We start from the raw sequence: 10,327 nt of genomic DNA, 5'->3' as shown, positions 1-10,327 counted from the left end.
CTTTAACTTTTTTTAATATTTTAAATTGATCTACTCAGGCTAATATCAAATTTATCCAAAATAATATAAAATTTTACATATAATTTTTTTTAAAAAAAATGGACAACCCGGGCTAAAGCCCTGGTACAAGAGGCTGTAACTCCGCCTCTGCTAGCTAATAGAGATATTTAAATTATAATATATATTTGGAATAATCGAAAAAAATTATACATATATAATTGAGACGAATGAAATATATATTATAAGTGAAAAAGAAAAAACTTATATACCCAAATATAAAATTTGAGGAATTCGTCGCTTCATTTGTTAGTCTCGTTGTCGTTAGTATATTTGTGAAGCACTAGAAAACAATATTTCAAATCACTTATTTTATTGCAATTATTTATTTTTAAATTTTAGGTTTGATCTTTTGATGAAAATATTATTTTTAGTTAGGTATGTAACATTTTTAATCAAACTTTTTTAGCCAATATACACAACAGTGCGAAATTAGTTATTAAAAATATTATTTTATTTTAAGAATAGATTAAAAAATATTTTTAATTGCACGCAAGAATTCACTATGTTGTCTCTGATAGTGAAATTGAATTGATTACGTAGAATGATTTTCAAGATTAAATGATTAGTTAATTAATATTATGATGTATAATATTAAAATAGTATACTTTATTTTGATTTTTTTCGAATCATTCATTTAAAATATTAGATTTTTTAATTTTTTGTACCAAATAAATAAATAATTTATAGTTAATATAACATTTTACACTTTTTTGAGATTGTTATCATCTCAATGTGTCACATAGGTGTCTACACTGAGTCTTAATAAGATCAAATAATATATATATATATATATATATAAACACACACACACACACACAAGTCAATATTTTCACTAATTTATTTTAAATTTTAGCATTAGGCTTCATAAATTTTGATGTTTCAACCCACAAGCTTTATTATCATGTTTGATCCATCAATAAGATCAAAAAATTCAATCCATTTCACTAATCAATTCCAAACCATTGACTTTTTTGAAAGATAAAAAATAGTGTCATTATTATATTCATGTTTCAAGCACATCAAGATTCTCAACCATCTATTTAAAAGTATTAAAGAGAACAACTCGATCTCGAATTCGACATTTTAAATAAATACCCAATGAATATGTTAGGTTAAGTGTGTATGATTGAGAGTAGTAATAAGATAAGTGACATCTTGTAAAATTCTCATGCGTCAAGTTGCTGACATTGCGTCGCTTGATTTGGTTGACTAAGTGGAACGTAAAAGAGTAGAGTCAGATCTTAACGAATAATATTATTTCTGTTGAGAACATGACTAACGGCAGAAAAAATGTAATACTGATCTCTAAGGAATATGAGACAACACCAGATAGACACACATCATACCAGATTTATGTGTAACAATCCGGCCCATTAACACTAAAGTAGGTGCACTTTGCACTCCGACAAGTATAAGGAAATAAAATAGTGTCTTGGCTAACAACTATAGCTTTTTATGATCTAGTGATAAGCGATTGATCATCACGCTCATGGATGAAATTTCATAAATATTCATCCACAACCCAATTGATAAAGTTTAAACTTGAACCAAGCATAACTCAAATTAATCTCGATTAAAATAATAAAGAGCAGGTGCAATATATTTTTACCGGTGAATCTTGATCTGAAACGCTCGAAGAAGTCATTAAAAATCATGTAAAAACATCGTTAGAACATTTTTTCAGTGCGCCTTGTTCGTTCGATGCTGGATCTATATATAGGCTAAGAGTTTTGGGATTTCGGATTTGAAAGTTTAGATTATAACTTTTCCATGCATGTTTCTTAAGAACATTTATGATACGTGAACTGGAGTACAAGCTTATTGCAGCAACATTTAAGATATGTGAGCTGGAGTACGTTTTTGAAAAGTATGATGCTATTTATTCTGGATAGGAGTTCATACCAGGAGTCTTTTATCTTTGTGAAGGCCGAAACCTCCAAGAATTCAAACAAAAAAATTCGCATAATGTTTCAGTAAACTTTTTCTTAAATATAACCTTCCATACTAAATATCTCAAACCTCGTCGTCTCATCTCGTTAAAAATCCTCAAAATAATATATCATTTTGACAATTTAATCACGAAATGAAAGTTTAAGTTTAGAAAAACAATATCTCATCAAATAAATTCATGAACCTCAAAATGTTAATGCGGAAAAATAAAATTGTTCGAATAAGTATTCTCTACCACAAACTGCGGCATCGTTAGATAGCACAACTTCAGTCTTCATCATCTGCATCGATGAAAACTAGTGAGACAAGAGGAAGTAAAATACCTATATTTAATCTCAAATATAACCATCAACATAAAATTCAACTTTTCTTAAAAAATTCATTTATATATATGTGTGTATATATGTGTGTGGGGGTGTGTGTGTGGGTAATTAAATAAGAATTTTCGTTAAAATATAATAGTACAAATATTTATTAGTTCACTAAAACAAATTTATTCGAGAAACTTAAATCTACAGTAACACGTACAAATAATAATTACGAACTATACAAGTATTTACAATTATTTTTGTAATTAATTTAAATAAATAAATAAAATTATAAATAAAAGTAATTATTTGAAAAGAAAAAAACTATTTTAAAGTTCGTTAGAATATATTTTGAAGAAAAAATACTAATAACATTATTATAAAACATTATTATTTTAAAATAACGTGTTATGATACTTAAAAATATTAGAAATCAATCATCTAATTAAATAGTGTGTCAAAATATTTGCGGAAAATTACTCAAGGTAGAAAAAAATAAATTTACCTAAATTAGTTTGAGTAATTATCTGGCAGGACGATATCACAAATCTATATTCATGGGATAACTCGACTTGATCCATATATTGAGTGAAAATAATAATTTTGACATAAAAAAATATTTTTCATTAGTCGGATCGAGCAGAAGATCTGTCTCATAAATTGACTAATAAGATGATCTCATAATTTTTTTTAAATTAGTTTTAATATTTTCTTATATTTAATAAAAGAAAATTGTATAAAAGACATTGTATTTTTATCTCAATATTTTTAAAAAAATATTTGAGGACATAATAGAAATTTTAGAGTAAAGAAATAAATATGAAATGGTATTTAAAAAAAACGGAATGGAATAACACTCTCTTAAATGTTTATATTGATCATATTATTTCATTTAATTTCGATCACGATTTTGAGTTTTGTGTTACTTAGCTTATATATATTTAGTTCTCCACACTTTTTAAAATATTTAATAAACCATAATTTTTTATATAATATCATGCTTTTCAACTTTTTAGTTATGAATGTTATCTTTAATTTTTGGTATATTGATTTTTCATATATCTATATTGTTATTATTATTCTTTAATTTGAACTTTAATGTACATATTTTTTAAAAAAAAATCAAAAAATAATTAAAATGTTTAATCAAAATTTTCATTTAATAATTTTTTTTTGAAAATATATATTTATTCTTTAAACAGACAAATAATATATGATTTTTTAATATCTTTATAATTTTTTTTTTATTAATAACAGTTTCCCTCAATCAATATATCAAATGCAATGTTAAATAAATCAATTTGACGACATGGTTGTTATCATATTTGAAAATTATCTCAAATGGAATAAATTTTTTTATATAATAATAAAATATATTCATTAAATTAATCATTTTAAGTAATTATTTAAACGTTAATACTTACTAATTTTAATATTTTGTGTGTCACACGAGTGAAATATTAATAAAAATAAAAATTCACTTGTCATTCTAAGAATTTTTTATTTCTTGTTTTCCTTTTTTGTATTTTTCTCTTATGATTTCATTGCTCACTTTTTTTCTTAATAAAGAAAGTGTATCAATAACCAAGTATTAATAATTTTCTAATATTTTTTTTTTCAGTGATGAGAAATTGATCTCTAAAGTTATAATTTTCTAATATTTTCAAAATTAAAAGTTATTTTCTTTATCAATTATATAACTGAGACCGAAAATAAATGTAAGGACCGTGTATCGTATTATCGTAAATCCTATGTTGATTATCGATAATTTACGAAATTATCATGTGATTATGTATATGATGTATATCATGACAATGAAAATGAGAAAATAAGTATTGGATATGAATTGACGTTGTAAGAGCTCGAGTGGCGAAGCCGGACGCCAATACAATGCAAAATCAATATTTAGACAGAACTTGTGGCGTCCGAGCGGTAGAAAATGACCGCCCGAGCGCCAGTGTGGGAAAAATTGAGGCTCGGACAGAACACTCCGCGTCCGAGCGGTAGTTTTTGACTGTCCCGAGCGCGGTGTAAGTAGAACTCGGTGACAGAATGTCTCGCGCTCGGGCGCGAGAATTCTACCTCCCGAGCGCGAGAGCGGTGAGGATAAGAATAAGATTTCTGTTCATTTCCTTCTTCCTTTTCATCCGTAGCTTCGAGGGAAAGTAAGATAATTCGATTTCTTTCGTCCGAATCGACTTCGAAACGCTGTCTAAACGCGAAACAAATTATAGATTCGGAATCTTCGCGTTGAGAGCTTCCTGTTGAGGTAAAGTTCTTCCAGTTTCAGCAGCTCTAAATATGAAAGTGATGGAATAGCATGTATTTGAAGTCTAGATTCATATATGTGGTAGAATAACCGACAAGAAACTCGTATTTGAAGTCGGAATTGAATTATGTTATGATTTTGATTTGATATGAATTTTTAAAGTTTCAAATGATATTTGAAACTTATATTATTGATTTTGGATCATGTTATTGATTGAAATGAGTATGTTATTGATGTAGATAAATTATTATACTGATATCTTCAAGCTACATCGACTGGAACGAAAAATTGAGGTATGTTGCGACCGGGATAACATACGACAGGTATCTGTATTATATGATATATGTTGGATTGGTTTGATTGATTGGAATGAGAATACATGTCTATATGCCTTATTTGTCGAGTTTATGTGGCATACATGACATTGTGATTTGAATATCGATGTATAAAATAAATGTTTTGTTAACACACATCGTTTGATGCATACATCGATACATGACATGCACGTTGAGCTATGATCCTTGGATACCCTGATATGATTTGATTGGATTCTGGGGTTTGTGAACACAATGCTATGTTTGGTATTACATGACCCTTAAAGCATAGACATCAGTGGCCCCGATGATTGATTGAGATTTGGGATTTGATGGCGCTTTGTCGACGCTATCATACGAGTATCCCTTATTGAGTCCGGTGTGCCAGCTCGAGCATTGATTTGATAGCGATTCGTTTGATTCTGACATGTGCTCAGTGGATGGGCATTTGACCTGATGCCTCCACGACATACATGCATTGCATACCATATATCATTATTTAGATACTTGTGGTATATATGATGGTTGTTCCATACGGAGCTTTGCTCACCCCCAAGGGGGGATGTTGTTGTCTTTGTGTGTGGACAATGGCAGGTACTCCAGGATATCAGAAGGCTTGAGAGGGTACTTCTGAAGGGAGTCACAGTTTGGGCTGAGGTTTTATGTTTTGTTCCCAGTATATATATATGTATCTATATACCGAGGCATGTCCCGAGGATTTGATGTGTTTGTATATGATTGGTTTTGATTATGTGTTGGCGAGTTTATGATATGAGATAAAATATCATTTTTAGTATTCAAATTATAGGAGAAATATTTTGGGCTCATTATAAAGAAAATTTAAACTCGTTTTCCGCTGTAATTAATTAACCCTAATCAGATTGTGTTGTAATAACGATTAGGAGCTAAGAGCCCCACAATAAATTTTATAATCAAAGAGTCAAATAGATTATTAGAATTAAATATTTTAGTGCGAAATTTTTTTCGTTATAACTGTCTAATATTTTGAATGCTGAATCTTTATTTTTGTTTTTATAGCTCTATTATATATTTTTTTATTTTTTTTGACATGTTCATTTGTGTACTTATTGACATATTATCGATTTTATGCATAAATTCAATTTTAACCCACCCAATTATAAAATCTTGTCCCGCCTCAGCAATGGGAAAGGGGGTACTCGGCAAGGCGACAGGCTAGGAACCTCGAGTGAGCCACTGCCGCGCAAGCTGCGCACAGCTCATGAGCACGGCTCGAGCCTGTGATCTCCCTGCTCGTGAGCCCCTCACCAAGCCATGAAATCGGTTCTCGCCTTCCCGAGCCCACTGCCCCTTCTGTAGCCCCTGCCTGCGCAACACATGCACACACCCACAGCAACCATTGCATAAAAATACACGCACAACCATCAAAACACACGCACACATCCATTTTCCAAAATATATATTTGTTTATATGTTTACTGAATAAACATATACACACACGCACAGATTCATTTATATTTATGCACACAGAGTTATGTATGCGTAAACACTTGCATACACACACACGTACTCATACATACATACAATAAACTTTCTTTATTTAGACATTTAATTTAATAAATTTATGGACTATCCGTGTTTATTTTTTTTGCCACGCCCCGAGCCTGGGCCCGCTCCTGCGTCTGCGTAATTGTACAATGGGCCCCTATAGCAACTACTTCGTGTTTGTCCTCGCTTTACGAAAATGATTAAACCAAGTTGCTATAGAAATCCATTATAAATCCATTATAAACTCATTTTAAATCTTTAATTTTTAAGATTTTGGACAAGACGTAACACAATTTTCTTGAGACCGTTAACCTAAAGATCAAAGGTTATTACTTATTATATATTTTAATTGTGTTAAGTAATTGACTTGACACGGAAAATGTATTTGAGGTGTTAATTTAATTTTTCCATTAATCATTTGTAAACTTTTATTTGAATTTTTACCTTTCGCGGTTGTAATTAAAGCATACGTTCTTTAATGTTTTATGTAACTGTATCATTTTGATCCACTATGTTTGGTTTTTTTATGCACTAAATTAATTTTTTTTTTCTTATAGGCATATTTTTCAGAGTGTTGTGTGTTTTTCGAAAAACTACTGAGTTGACATAGGAATTATTCTTGACTTGTCTGATGTCATGTCAGCAATCAAATCAAAACCACTAAAAATTAAAAGTATATGCTCCAAAACAAAACTTCTAAAATTTGATTGATTGAAACTCAGAATTATACAAGTTTGCAGACAAAAAAAATTATTTTCGCTCGATTGAATAAATAATTTTTTTCCTGGTGAAAAAATTAAAGTTCCACACGGAAATAAATGAGTACATCTATTTATGTTATATATTCTATTTTATTAAGTTTGAGCACATGATAGTAACTACCTAGGAGGACACCAACTTTTTCTTCCAATTTTACCCTTACATTATACTAATATTACACTTTTGTTTTTTTATTTTGTTTTGTTTTTTTAAATTTCAATACACACTTTTATTTTTATTTTTTTTATTTCAACAATTCAAATATCAATTTAGTCACTCCATAAATTATTAAATTACACTTTACTCCATCGATAATGATAAAAAAAATTTGTACACATGATAACTAGTTTTGATTAATTTTTAGGACACTACGTAGGTTACATCTTTATCAATCAGTGGCTTGTTTATGTTTCTACCATAAAAAAGTATATATAAAAAATAATTAAACACGTTCGGCACATGATGCCTGATGTTGTGGGGTACGTGACAATTGAGAAATTTGTTTTGCATGTATCCACCGGGTAGTTGGGAAAAAATGAACCATTTTTTCAAAATGACAAAAATTTTTGTCATATTGTTTCCTTGGTTAATTTTGTAAGATCAATTTTCTGTTCTGTTAGATCAATTTTTCTGTTTTATTTTGTTGTTTTATTAAGAGTCGTGTTTGTTCTGAATCAATGTTTCATTTATATATATATGACATCATTAGTTCAAGAATAGCATTCGAATTCTAATTTGATTTAGTCATCCACAAATTCAGAATAATTACATTGTATCCTGAAAGAAATTTTTCACATCCCTGTGGCTAAAGTGAGGGAAAAAACATTTCTTAAAAGAAAGCGTTACAAACGTGGCTCGGAATTCATTCATACACTATCCAAATTTCGAAATAATCTCTCAACATTTTCGAATCAATTAATGAAAAAGTATTATATTATGCTAAATTTTTTAAATTTTATGGTAAATACAGATTGAGTCAATCTTTTTTATAGATATAGACCCTTAAAGATCCTCAGACAAGAAACTCACTCTTCCAAATTTGCAAAGACGTATTATTCAACAAGCACAAATGTTAAATTTTTTATATTTCCTTGCTATTTTTTATTTAAATTTTCGTCATTCCTTAAATAATCTATTATAATGTTATATTAACCCACTGGCACTCAATTTTTAAATTTCAAAATTTATTAAAAAATCTCATGTACAACTAATTGTATAAATAATGCGCATGCAGATCCCATAAACATTACAAATTCATAATACGATATATAAAAATATTTTCTTAAAAAAATCAAACCAAAACACATGGATCACGTTCTTCAATACACTTTTCCATAAAAAAAAATTTAATATATTTCTCAAAAATATTTGAAAACACTGTTACGTACTACGTACTATTTTTGTATTGTACCTTTTAGGCCCTTGGCCTACTCAACGACCTCGATGTTTCATGTTTAGGTCCAGGTATTAGTAAATGAGAAAATAAAATTTGTCTAATTTGTATTTTGATCTTACAAATATTCAAATTGAGATCGAATTTCGTCGTATAAGTTAGGTTTTGTTTTGGCTTTTGGCTTTAAGTGTTGAGGTGGAATCTGTAAATGCAAACGTTTTAAGCTTCACATCAATGTTCCATCATAAAAAGATCAAAAGACAAAACACGACTTAACTTATATACGATCGAAGCTTAAATTTAATACTCACTGTACAAAATATAAAATATGCAAATTTAGAGGTCCATTTGGACTATTATCCCCTTTCACATATGTGACCGAAATAAAATAAATACCAGTCACATAATTAATTCTCTCCCCAAACCTACATTTTCATCATAGATGTTTAATTTGTTGGGCCTCCATCCAATCCAGCATTTACCACACACGATTTTCTTCTCGAGTTAACCGCATGCGCTCACCCACCATTCGTTGCAAATCTTAGGTCACACTATTAGTGCTGTTTACAGTTAAATCCACGCATTACGGAGAACTAGCAGCCGCTACTCGTAGGCACATACTGGATAAATTTTCGGGTTGGACGTAATAACATACAAACCACGTCAATCGAATAAAACTCACTAAACAAGTGGTTCTCCAACTTGGACACCCTCCTAGACTCTCTTTGCTTTGTTTTTCGACTTATTTAGTGACTGTATGTAATTAATCATATGCATGCACGGCACTGCCGTTAGTTTTCTGATTAATTCACGATGTTTGTTTATCAAATATCTTAATATTCGAATAAAAAAATTAATAATCACACGAACTTTTTTTTTTTTTTCCTTTTTTTAAAACTAAATCATCTATGTTTGGTGAACTAATCCGAGTATAATATTAAATGTTAAATTAGTTATCAATATTATATATGTGACGTGGGATTAACTCAGGCTTCATTCTTCCTCCAATTCCAATGTGAATATAATAAATGAAGTACTTAAATGGCTATTCCTGAATTCCCTTGGATCCATGAACATAATAGGAAAGATGAGCAAAATCACCCATGTATCATCACGTTTGAGCGTGAAGTTTATAAGTGACTCAACTATGGACAGAACAGGTGGACAGTGATATATGAGCTCTGATATCATGTTAAGATTGAGTCTATGACTCAACTCACTAACTCAAAGAGAGATGGTTGTTCAAGTCCATATATGTAACTTCCAGATATTTTATCTAACTGATGTGAGACAACTAACATCATATGATAAAATATATATATTTTTAAATAATTTGAATCCTTGTTTTATGGGGGTGTTGTCGTTGCTCCGGTTATTGATGTAGTATCACATCAATATTTCGACAATATCAAGAATTAAATTATTTAAAAACCAAAATAAACTAATTTAATTGGGCAAAATTCCCGTGCATTATATCTCGTGCAATCCCCAATACCTTCACTAGCAAGTACATATGTGTGTGTATATATATATGATAGAAGCCCAGTAAATTGAGCATTAGGTGACAAAAATCGTAAAACGTATGAGGGGTTGGTATGTTGCCAGCCGGCCCGATCGAAAAGTGGTTGAGATGCTAGTACTGTACACTTGCCAATAGTTGCAAAAACCACGTGAAACTCAGCTACCGTGTGCACCCTTGCTATTAATATCGCGCACTTCAGCCTTTATAAGTTTGTGGAATCAAGTA

This window comes from Primulina tabacum, chromosome 11 (assembly GCF_025594145.1).
Source record: "Primulina tabacum isolate GXHZ01 chromosome 11, ASM2559414v2, whole genome shotgun sequence".
NCBI lineage: Eukaryota > Viridiplantae > Streptophyta > Magnoliopsida > Lamiales > Gesneriaceae > Primulina > Primulina tabacum.
Note: the sequence above shows the minus strand (reverse complement) of the source record.